We start from the raw sequence: 10,461 nt of genomic DNA, 5'->3' as shown, positions 1-10,461 counted from the left end.
CTAGGACTAAGTAAACAAAAGGCGCAACTGCTTGGTTCAAGATTACAAGAGTATAATCTACTGCACCAAAGTACTAAAATCAATGTGTTCAGGCACAGAGAACATGCCTTTATTTCTTATTTTTCAACTGACGAAGCACTGACATTTTGCAATGACGTTGCTGGCCTGATGAAAGTGCTGAACTTCACTTATATTTCACAGGAGTGGAGACTTTTCATAGGTGCATCGAAAACAATTCTGAAGGGTCCAGAACATCTCCCAGGCTGCGGCTAAGCCATGTCTCCGCAATATCCTTTCTTTCAGGAGTGCTAGGGTTTGCAGGAGAGCTTCTGTAAAGTTGGGAAGGTATGAGACGAGGTACTGGCACAAGTAAATCTGTGAGGGCGAGACGTGAGTCGTGCTCGGGTAGCTCAGTTGGTAGAGCACTTGCCCGCGAAAGGCAAAGGTCCCGAGTTCGAGTCTCGGTCCGGCACACAGTTTTAATCTGCCAGGAAGTTTCAAGTCTGAAGGGTGTTTTGCTCCATAACGGAAATAAAATGCCCTCTGTTCCAGTAGCTTACGCTAGTTTGACAAAAGAGAATTACGAATTCGTACAAAGGATGCTAAATTCATTAAAATACAATCAACACAAATTGAAAATATGTGCAGATTTCAAGAATTGCTATGGTACTGCTATGGGAATGCAACAAGGCTACACAAAGTATGCCTGTTTTCTTTGCGAGTGGGATAGTCGACAACGAAATTCTCACTACGTGAAAAAGAAATGGCCTAGGCGAAGATGAAAAGTTAGCGAAAAGAAAGTACAACGTGAAACTCTTGTAGCTCCTGAATATATACTACTTCCACCGCTTCACATCAAACTTAGCCTGATGAAACAATTCGTGAAGGCCAGGGATCCAACAAGCTGTGGGTTTGCATATCTAGCTAATAAATTCCCCCGTCTTTCAGCTGCAAAAATAAAGGAAGGTGTATTTGTTGCCCCACAAATCAGGGAGCTGCAGAAAGATGCAAATTTTGAAGCATGTTTAACTGATAAAGAAAAAACCGCATGGGACTGTTTCAAGATGGTGTCGCAAAAATTCCTCGGAATAAGAAGAGCTACTAACTACAAAGCAATGGTGAAGGATATGATCAAAGCATATCAGGATTTGGGGTGCAATATGTCTTTGAAGGTACATATGATGGACTCTCATCTGGACTACTTCACAGAGAGTTGTTGTGACGTATCGGATGAACATGGGGAAAGATTCCATAAAGACATTTCTACCATAGAAAGGCGCTATGAAGGGAAGTGGGTACTTTCTATGATAGCAGATTATTGCTGGAATGTCATTCGAGAGAAGAAAGATTCACAATACAAGAGAAAAAAGTGATGTGCATTACAAGGCAGTGGCTCATTGTTTGTCAATTTTCTGTAACATCTCATGTGAAATAAATGCTTCAAAGTGTATTCCTTAAGGTTACTGTGTTATATGTTAGATCCCACCCTCCGTTAATGTGATGAACTTATAACATCATAAAGATGTGCATTTGTTTGTCAAATTTCACCTCACGTTGGCTGCCCTATATCAGAAACTGAAAAGAGAAATAAAATTGCGATTACTCATAAACTATCCCTGACAGAAAAAAAGCAAAAACAGTTGTCAATTCAGCACTAAAAATACAACTAGGATCACAATATTTTTTATCAGAAATAGAGAAAAAGGTTTTTTTTGTAGAACAGTGTCACCAACTTTCTCCTCCGCATGCGAAAATATTTTGTTGACACCGACCTACATAGGGAGGAACGGTCACCACGATAAAATAAGGAAAACCAGACCTCGTAGGGAAAAATATAGGTGTTCGGTCTTTCCACGCGCTATACGAGAGTGGAATAATAGAGAATTGTGAAGGTGGTTTGATGAACCCTCTGCCAGGCACTTAAATGTGATTTGCAGAGTATCCATGTAGATGTAGATGTAGACGTACCGCGACATCACGGCGCTGCCGGCGGTCTGCCGCCTCTGAGGCGCCCTTGTCGCGTTCCCTTCTGATCACGCCTTTGACCGTAACATCCAGGGTGTCCTCCGCTCCGTGCTTGAACGCAAACGCCTCTCGCAAGCGTTGGAAGGACGCTTCTACATTAATCCACGGCCACTGGACCAAACAGATCACTCTTGGACAGTCAGTCTGGCAGGAATGTACTATATCAGGAGTCTTATTCGCGGTGGCTCCCGAACCTGCACTACACGGCCTTCACCGAAGACTGGATGGCATTTGTATTCGAGAGATGGTGCTTGCGCTGACGACGTGGTGCTCTTGATGCGGTCGGGCGACGAAATCCAATCGACACTTCAATGGTTGTGTCGCTACAGCACAGTATCAGACAGTGTCGTCAGCATGCACAAGACGACCTACATGGCCTCAGTGGAGGCTTTCTCCACCCGACAGCGATCCCCTTCGAGAAGGTTCTAACACTGACCGCACTGGGAGTGCAGTTCGCCAGTACAGTTCACCGAACTGCGACAGCCACATATCGCCAGCTTCTACAACGGACACGTGCACTGCTCCATGACAGCAAATTACGCAACATGGACATGATTCTCCAGACGCGTTATGTCAACACTCACAAAGATTCCAAACTTAATTATTTTGCACACATTCTTCCCCTAACAGTCACCATGGCCCATAGTTTCCAGGCGGTGTACGGACGTTTTGTGTCAGATATCCAAAGTCTGCTACACTACTTTAACGAGACCTCCGATGGCGGGAGACCTGGGTTTTGACTACTCATGTCAACAACCGTCTTTGGACGTTATGCCTACGGACGACGCAGTTGGCATGTACCGCGGCCAGCACCGGCTTGACAGAGTCGTTGTTTCAGATCGTTACTCCCCAATATCTTCGACCGCCGGTCGCCGTGGGCCACATATGTAGCTTCGCCTCTTGCCCGCATCCGAGAATTCCTGGTCGAACTGAGCTACGTGACCGAGGATCTACCGGCGACGAGCTCGCCTATGACGAGAGACTAATACCGCCGCATTTATCAAGCACGACAACCCCCCAACAACATCTAATAGCACCAACTCACAGCCGGCCGGGGTGGCCGAGCGGTTCTAGGCGCTGGAGCCGCGTGGCCGATACGGTCGCAGGTTCGAATCCTGCCTCAGGCATGGATGTGTGTGATGTCCTTAGGTTAGTTAGGTTTAAGTAGTTCTAAGTTCTAGAGGACTGATGACCTCAGAAATTAAGTCCCATAGTGCTCAGAGTCATTTGAGCCAACCAACTGACAGTCCGCTGTTCACCATCCGCACCTCAAACGTGCACACGTAAACTCGTTCCTTGTGGTATGTGGTGGCGAACGGCAAATTAGCCACACGCGAGCGCCACCTTTCCACCCAGGTTACGGACGGCGCTTTGTGCCCGCCTGCGCAGTCATCGATTCAGAAGCACACCGCTTGACATGTGCTGCGACAGGCAGCTGCTGGGATCTTACACAACGTGTGCTGGCGTTCCTATTGCGACGAGAACAAGAGTATACAGCGCCGGACGAACTCCTACGGCCAGATGTACTGTTGAATTTCCCACCGCCAGACGAACGCCGTCAGCTGGCTGAAGAGCGTGGAGCTGCATTACGTTCTGCAAGCTGCGCCCGAATGCGCTCTCGACTTGCGGTTCCACCTGACGACGACTCATGAGGCGTCCCCCCGCCATACATTGTATTGGAAACGACTGTAGAATTATTTAGGAGTATTATTCGACGATCCACCTGCCCATTGGGACGTTGCGAGTACTAGAAGGCACACTTGATGACGATTCACGGCTTATGATTGATCCTCCGAGGAAACGGTTTAGAGGGAGTCCCCTCTCCACTAATATGCGACAACTCGGTAGCTTCTGGTGGCGGTAGTAGGATCCAGTTTCAATATATATATATATATATATATATATATATATATATATATATATATATATATATATATATATATATATATATATATATATATTCGTTCAAATAGAGCTCTCTTGATCCTGTATGACTCCTCTCCTTCCTTGGCTCTGGTGGGCGGGAACGGGGCATTGTGGACAGGCCTCGGAAGGCGACCTCTGACCCCTCCCCCCCTCTCGGACTTTATAAAAAAAAGGGTTAGCGTCTTTTGACTACGAATCAAAACGTCCTGGGTTCTGACCTTGCACTGCCTAAATTTTACATCAAAATAATCAGCAATGGCGGCTGTAGACTTACGGTGCAAGAAGTCACCCTCGTTCTGCGAATTGCCTTCTCAAGGAGGATGGAGAAGCGTACAGAGGAACAGAGATTCAGTTCTGTCGCTTGCCCTCCAGGTAGAAAACTGCTCCGAAAAGGCGGAAGAATCAGCAATGATTAACGGCACGGGGATGCAGAAGGCAATGGCAACTACTGCATTAAAGACGTGTAATGTGGGTCTACAGGACATATGGCCTGCAATTGCAAGAGTGTCATGAGGATGCCTTCATTGGCAAAAGATTCCGGACTAGTCCGCCATTAGGATTTCCGGGAGCGGATACCAAAGAGAGAGGTGACCATGAGAAAAAGATGGAATTAACAACGACGAGCTAACGTTCTGTGAGTCGTAGCACGGTATATCAGAAACTTTAACGTCGCCGAAAAGCCAGAAACTCAGAAAAGGGGAATACAAAGACTCACTCTAGATATAGTGGGCGTCAGTGAGGTGAAATGGAAAGAAAATAAGGATATCTGGTCCGTCGAATATTGTTTAATATGAACAGCAGAGGAAGATGGTATAATGGGAGTTGTATTATGCATAGGAAAGTAGGGCGGAGAGTGAGCTACTGTGAACATCGGGTTCGACAGCAAACGAACGCTAACAAAGATAGTTCAGGTATAGACGCCAAAGTTGCAAGCAGCAGATGAAGGCATAGAGGAAGTATACAGTGAGGTGACAGAATTCATGGGATAGCGATATGCAGATATAGAGATGACTATTGTATCGCGTACACAAAAGAGCAGTGCCTTGGTGGAGCTGCCATTTGTCTCAGGTGACAAGGTATGAAAGGGCAGTGCATTGGCAGAGCTCCGGTGATTCATGTGAAAAATATTCGGCGTCATTACGTCCGCGCGACAGAGACAGATTTTGAACGTGGAATGATAGCTGGAGCTAGACGTATGGCACATTCCATTTACGAAATCGTTATAGAATTCATTATTCCGAGACCCACGTTTCAAGAGAGTGCCGAGAACACGAAATTTGAGGCACAATCTCTCACCATGGGCAACGCAGTTGCCGACGACATTCAAATAACGATCTAAAGTAAAAGCCTTTGCGTAGAGTTGTCAGTGCTAACAGACAGTCAGTACTGCGTGTAATAATTGTAGAATTCAATGTGGGAACCACGACGAACGTATCTGTTAGGACAGTGCGGTGAAATTTGGCGTGAATGGGCTATGGCAGAAGAGACCGATGCGAGTGGCTTTGCTAACACCGCCTGCCGCGAATTTCTTGATCTCGTGACCATTGAGCCATGGCGCCATTGAGTTTGTGGACTGTTCTGTCTGGCGCCACTGGCTCAGGTGTAGTATCGACTATCCATCTTGCAGCCCCATTGCCAATGTTGGTATCTGTGGGTTGTGTCCTTAGAACGTCTTTACTTACCGATATACATATACTGGATTCGCAGGCCCGAGAGGAAGAGGCACCAAGTTTGGGAATTGGCGGTAGCGTCGCGACAAGAGGCAGTGACGAAGTCCGAGCGGCCGAAGCCACGAGCTACGCAAAAAGGCCTGCACAGAGTAAAGATACTGGAGTACTTCTCCGGGGTCAGCAGCGACTACAAGTAGCAGCCCGACGTCCCGTCGGTTGGTTGCCAACATTCGTGTAGGACGACCGCTCGTGGCCTGGCTGCCCTCTTCTACCTGGCTTTCATCGGCCCCACTCAGTAACCGCTGCGGCGCGCCGTGGATCCATCGAACTGCTTGCTGACAAAGAGGAGTAACATTCTGTAATCCTTATGAAGATTTGTGTTATTGTCTACCTGACCTAATTATTTTCTGGTTTGTACCCAAGCCTCAGAGTTTTACTCCGACGGCTCTTTAGTCGTAAATATAGGCTGTAGTATTGAACTAAGACACTGGTTGTCGTTTGAAAATTTGTGCCGTTACTATATTGCCTTTCTTTATTATTTTCTGGTTTGTACTCGACCCTCAGAGTTTTACTTGGTCGGTTCTTTGGTCGTAAATATAGCACGTAGTACTGTACTACACATTAGTTGTCGTTTGGAAATTTGTTCCGATATTATATCGCCTATCCTTTCCGGTTTATATCCGATTATTAATGTTCAAATGAATCCGCTCCTGACCGTAAATACAGGTAAATATAGTCGGATCAGTTGTAGGAAGTTACAGGTTACCGTTAAACAAACAGGGGTCTTCTGGTTAGATTTAGCTGCTAACCGGTTCAATTATTTGATTGTAATTGCATTAGTTATAATCTGAACATCCTGTTGTACTAAGCCGTGCGTTGCTGTCTTTGAAAGACCTGATCATTATTGGTATATTTTTTAACTGGATCTTGTGGTTCCTCCGAGCGAGTTCTCTTGTAATAAGTGTTCATACGTAATGTTTTAAAACGTTCCTTCACAGCGCTCTTCATAGTTGACAATCAGTTTAACTTTTGAAATAGTTACAGCCAACTGTTACTAGTGCTTTAGTCAGAATAATATTGTCAAAAGGGACGGGTTGGGATCCAGTCGCACCTTGGTTGGTGATTGAAATTAAGAGGTTGCTTGCTTCGAAGCAAGCCTTATCATTGTCATAATTGTTTCCTAATCTGTTTAACCTTTAAGTACAGGTGCGCATCTTAACCTCGAACATTCCGACATTTAGTTTCCAAATTAAAAATTACATCTGAGTAATTGAAACACTCTTGCCATCAATATTGTGTATATAGTTTTCATGTGTTGCAGAAGGGCATTGAAAAAGAAAAACTGTGTTCAGCGCGGTAGTAAACATCACTCTTTGAACCGATAACGGGCGGGCTGATTTCTTTTGCAAAAGCTTATTGATTTCACAAATTTGTTACTTTTGTAAAGAAAAACAAAATTTATGATTATATATTGTTAAATAAACATGTTGTGTGAAAAGAAAATTACACTGGTGGGTCCTCCCTTTCACGTTTTCCTTAATTCCAATAAATACCACGTCTCAACTATATCAGTTGGACTGTAGACGACTGGAAAGTGGTCTGTTCAGATTATTCCAGATTTCAGTTGGTAAGAGCTGATGGTAGGTTTCGAGGGTGGCGCAGACCCAACGAAGCCATGGCCCAAAGTTGACAACAAGCCACAGTGCAAGCTGTTTTTGGCTCCAAAATGGTGTGGGCTGTGTTCACATGGAATGTTTGGCTACTTGGAGGCCATAAGCAACCATTGATGGATGTCATGTTCCCAAACAATTATGGAATTTTTATGTATGACAATGTGACGTGTCACTGGGCCACAAATGTTTGCAATTTGTTTAAAGAACATTCTGGACATTTCGAGTGGATGGTTTGACCACTTAGATCGCCTGGCATGAACTCCATCGAAAATTTATGCGAAATAATCGAGAAGTCGGTTCGTGCACAAAATGCTGCACCGACAACACTTTCGCAATTATGAGCCGTTATAGAGGCAGCATGGCTCAATGTTTCTGTAAGGGGCTTCAACGACTTTTTGAGCCCATGCCACGTCGAGTTGCTGCACTACGCCGGACAGAAGGGGTCCGACATGATATTAGTAGGTATCCTACGTCTTTTGTCACCTCACTCTACGAGAATATTGGACGGCTTAATTTAGTAAGAAAAGAGAGATGAAAATCTAAAGATCATGGAGGATTGAAACGCCGTTTTAGCTGAAGACCTGAAAAAAGGGTAACAGGAGAATATGGCGTTGGTAGTAGAAATAAGAGAAGGACTAATAGAGTTCTGTAATGAATTTCAGATATGGTAATATCGACTACTCTGATCAAGAATCACACGAGGAGAAGGTATACTTGGAAAAGACCCAGACACATAGAAAGAATCCAGCTGGATTACATAAATATCGCATTGTACCCAGATGCAGAAATAGACTCAGATCACAATTTAGTAATGATGAAGCGTAGACGTTTAAGAGAACTGTATGGAAGAATCGGTGTGGGAGGCGAGGAATACTGAGGTAATGAAGAATAATGAGATGCATTTGAAGTTCCCTAAAGATGTGGATGTTGCGATAAGGAACCCCAGAGTAAGCAGTTCAGTTGAAGAGGAGTGTAAATCTCTAGAAAAGGCTATGAATGATGTTGGGCTGACAGACAAGAGTCCAGTGAAGGTAACTGCGAATAAACTTCGAGCAACAGCTGGAATAATTCGAATGATGAAAGATATAATTACAAAAATGTTCAGGGAAAGACACTAACACAGCAGTATAAATCTTTTAGGAATAAAGTAAACAGGAAGTACAGAGAAGCCAACGATAAGTGGCTGCAGGAAATATGTTAAGAAATCGAAAAAGAAATAAACCTCGGGTGGACTGGCTCAGTCTACAAAAATGTCAAAACAACCATCGGTGACATTAAAATCAAGGGTGGTAACGTTAAGAGTACAATGGGAAATCCACTGTTAAATGCAGAGCAGAGAGCGGATAGGTGGAAAGAGTACACTGAAAACCTCTATGAAGGAAAGGAATTGTCTGATGTGATAGAAGGCGAAAGGAGAGAGGAGTGGAGTGGGTTTATAATGCACACAATCAGTCTGAATATATATAATGTCGCTTGATGACATTTATTATGCTGGAAGTAACACATATCTTTAACTTTCAAGGAAACAATGGGACTTTCGAGTTTGAAAATCCTTAACTTAAAAGAAATTAATGAATATCTTTGAGTTTTAACTGGAAGTTACGTAATTTTTTTACTTCATATATGGGGCTACCTTTACTCATTATTTAAATACTATGTTCTGATGTATTGGAAAAAGAGGCACAGGAGCACACAATTATCCTGTTTTCATCATTTCTTGGACTTTTTTTAAAATACTGTACTGTAATTTGCTGGAGATAAGAAGGGGAAAGTGAGTATGACTCAATGTGTATGCGAGAAATAATGTAATTTGACACAAGTTTTACCCAGAATTTTAACACTAAAAACTAAATGGTTGGAGACAGAGAGGGGAGGGAATGTGAAGAGTATGATACAGCTGGTTTTCTTTCCATCAACTTGTAGATTTTTTAATACTGCATGTAACGCCGGAAATGCATATCCTCCTATTTCCATCTATTGTACTATAAATTTGTTTTCCTTATTTTTGTTACCTGAATATATAACATTTCTGTGTCTTCGTATATTGTAATTGTTTTACTATTTGTATATATATATTTGCATTTATGTCGATGTATAATTGGTTTGTTTCGTAAATATTATTTGTATTTTTACGCTGGGTCTTGCCTAGGGAAGACTGCTATCGAACGATTACGTCGATAGGTCGTGTGAAGAATCAAAGTGTGTAGGATCTTTGGTAGTGTTAACTCTGCCGCGTGGAGCGCGGGCAGAGGGAGTCTGGCGGGAGTAGCGAGTGGAGCAGGTGTGTTGTGTGACGCTCCCGCGAGTTGCCGCGCTTTCGTGGTTTGGCAGCATGTAATTGCGCTCGACTTGCGATGATAGTTTCCGACATGGTGTCGCGGACGGGAAGCATTAGCTGGCGCACATCAAGAGCCCGTTTCGTCTGGTGACCGTGTCGAGAAGAAGGCGCGCCAACATCCAGCTTCTGCAACAGCGACGGCCGACAATGACATCCTCGATCGACGGCTTCAAACCTTCAATCAACCAACAAGGAAGACTGGAAGCTGTAACCTCCCCACAAAAATTTTAAAGGAATGACAATATTTAATAAAAATGGAGCCAAGTGAAAATTTTCCACAAAAATGTTGACCGGACAATAATTTGAATGTTAACAAGAATACAACCTAACGTAATCTCCCAGCAAATAAATTTACTGACAATGACAATTAAACAAAAATTAGCAATCTGACCCAAGTATAAGCTCCTCACAAAAAATGAAAGTCGATTCAGTGATAAGAAAATGTCAGTGATAATGATAATTCAATTAAACCGAAATATCGGTCTTTGGCCCTGTACAAATCAGAATTAAATTCTTACCTCATTGTAACTGCTAGTCAAATTTCTGCTCTTATTCTTGCGCACGGCTTGGAGGAACTGCATTGCAAATAATAATATTTCTTTTTTTGAAATTTAACTGAAACTTTTCTTTAAGGGAAGTGGAACGAAATCGTTAATTCAATTAAATAAATTTTTTTTTTGTAAAATTGCTTTTGAAATCAAAATTATTATTGGGGCACTTGTTGGAAATTAATTACAATAAATAAACTTTACATTATCTGATGATTACCTTAATTAACAATATACCTCATTCAGCATCTTGACCAGTGTTGCCGACAGACTACATCACA

The 10,461-nt window shown here is 43.2% G+C and overlaps 1 non-coding gene across 1 annotated transcript; it reads left to right on the top strand.

Moving 5' to 3' along the window:
- The first annotated feature begins 398 nt into the window (after positions 1-398).
- Positions 399-473, top strand: Trnas-cga (transfer RNA serine (anticodon CGA)). The gene has a single exon. It is a non-coding gene; the product is annotated as a tRNA-Ser (tRNA).
- Positions 474-10,461: the final 9,988 nt, after the last annotated feature.

Source organism: Schistocerca cancellata, chromosome 5 (assembly GCF_023864275.1).
Source record: "Schistocerca cancellata isolate TAMUIC-IGC-003103 chromosome 5, iqSchCanc2.1, whole genome shotgun sequence".
NCBI classification, from domain to species: Eukaryota; Metazoa; Arthropoda; class Insecta; order Orthoptera; family Acrididae; genus Schistocerca; species Schistocerca cancellata.
Note: the sequence above shows the minus strand (reverse complement) of the source record. Positions and strands in the feature narration are given on the sequence as shown.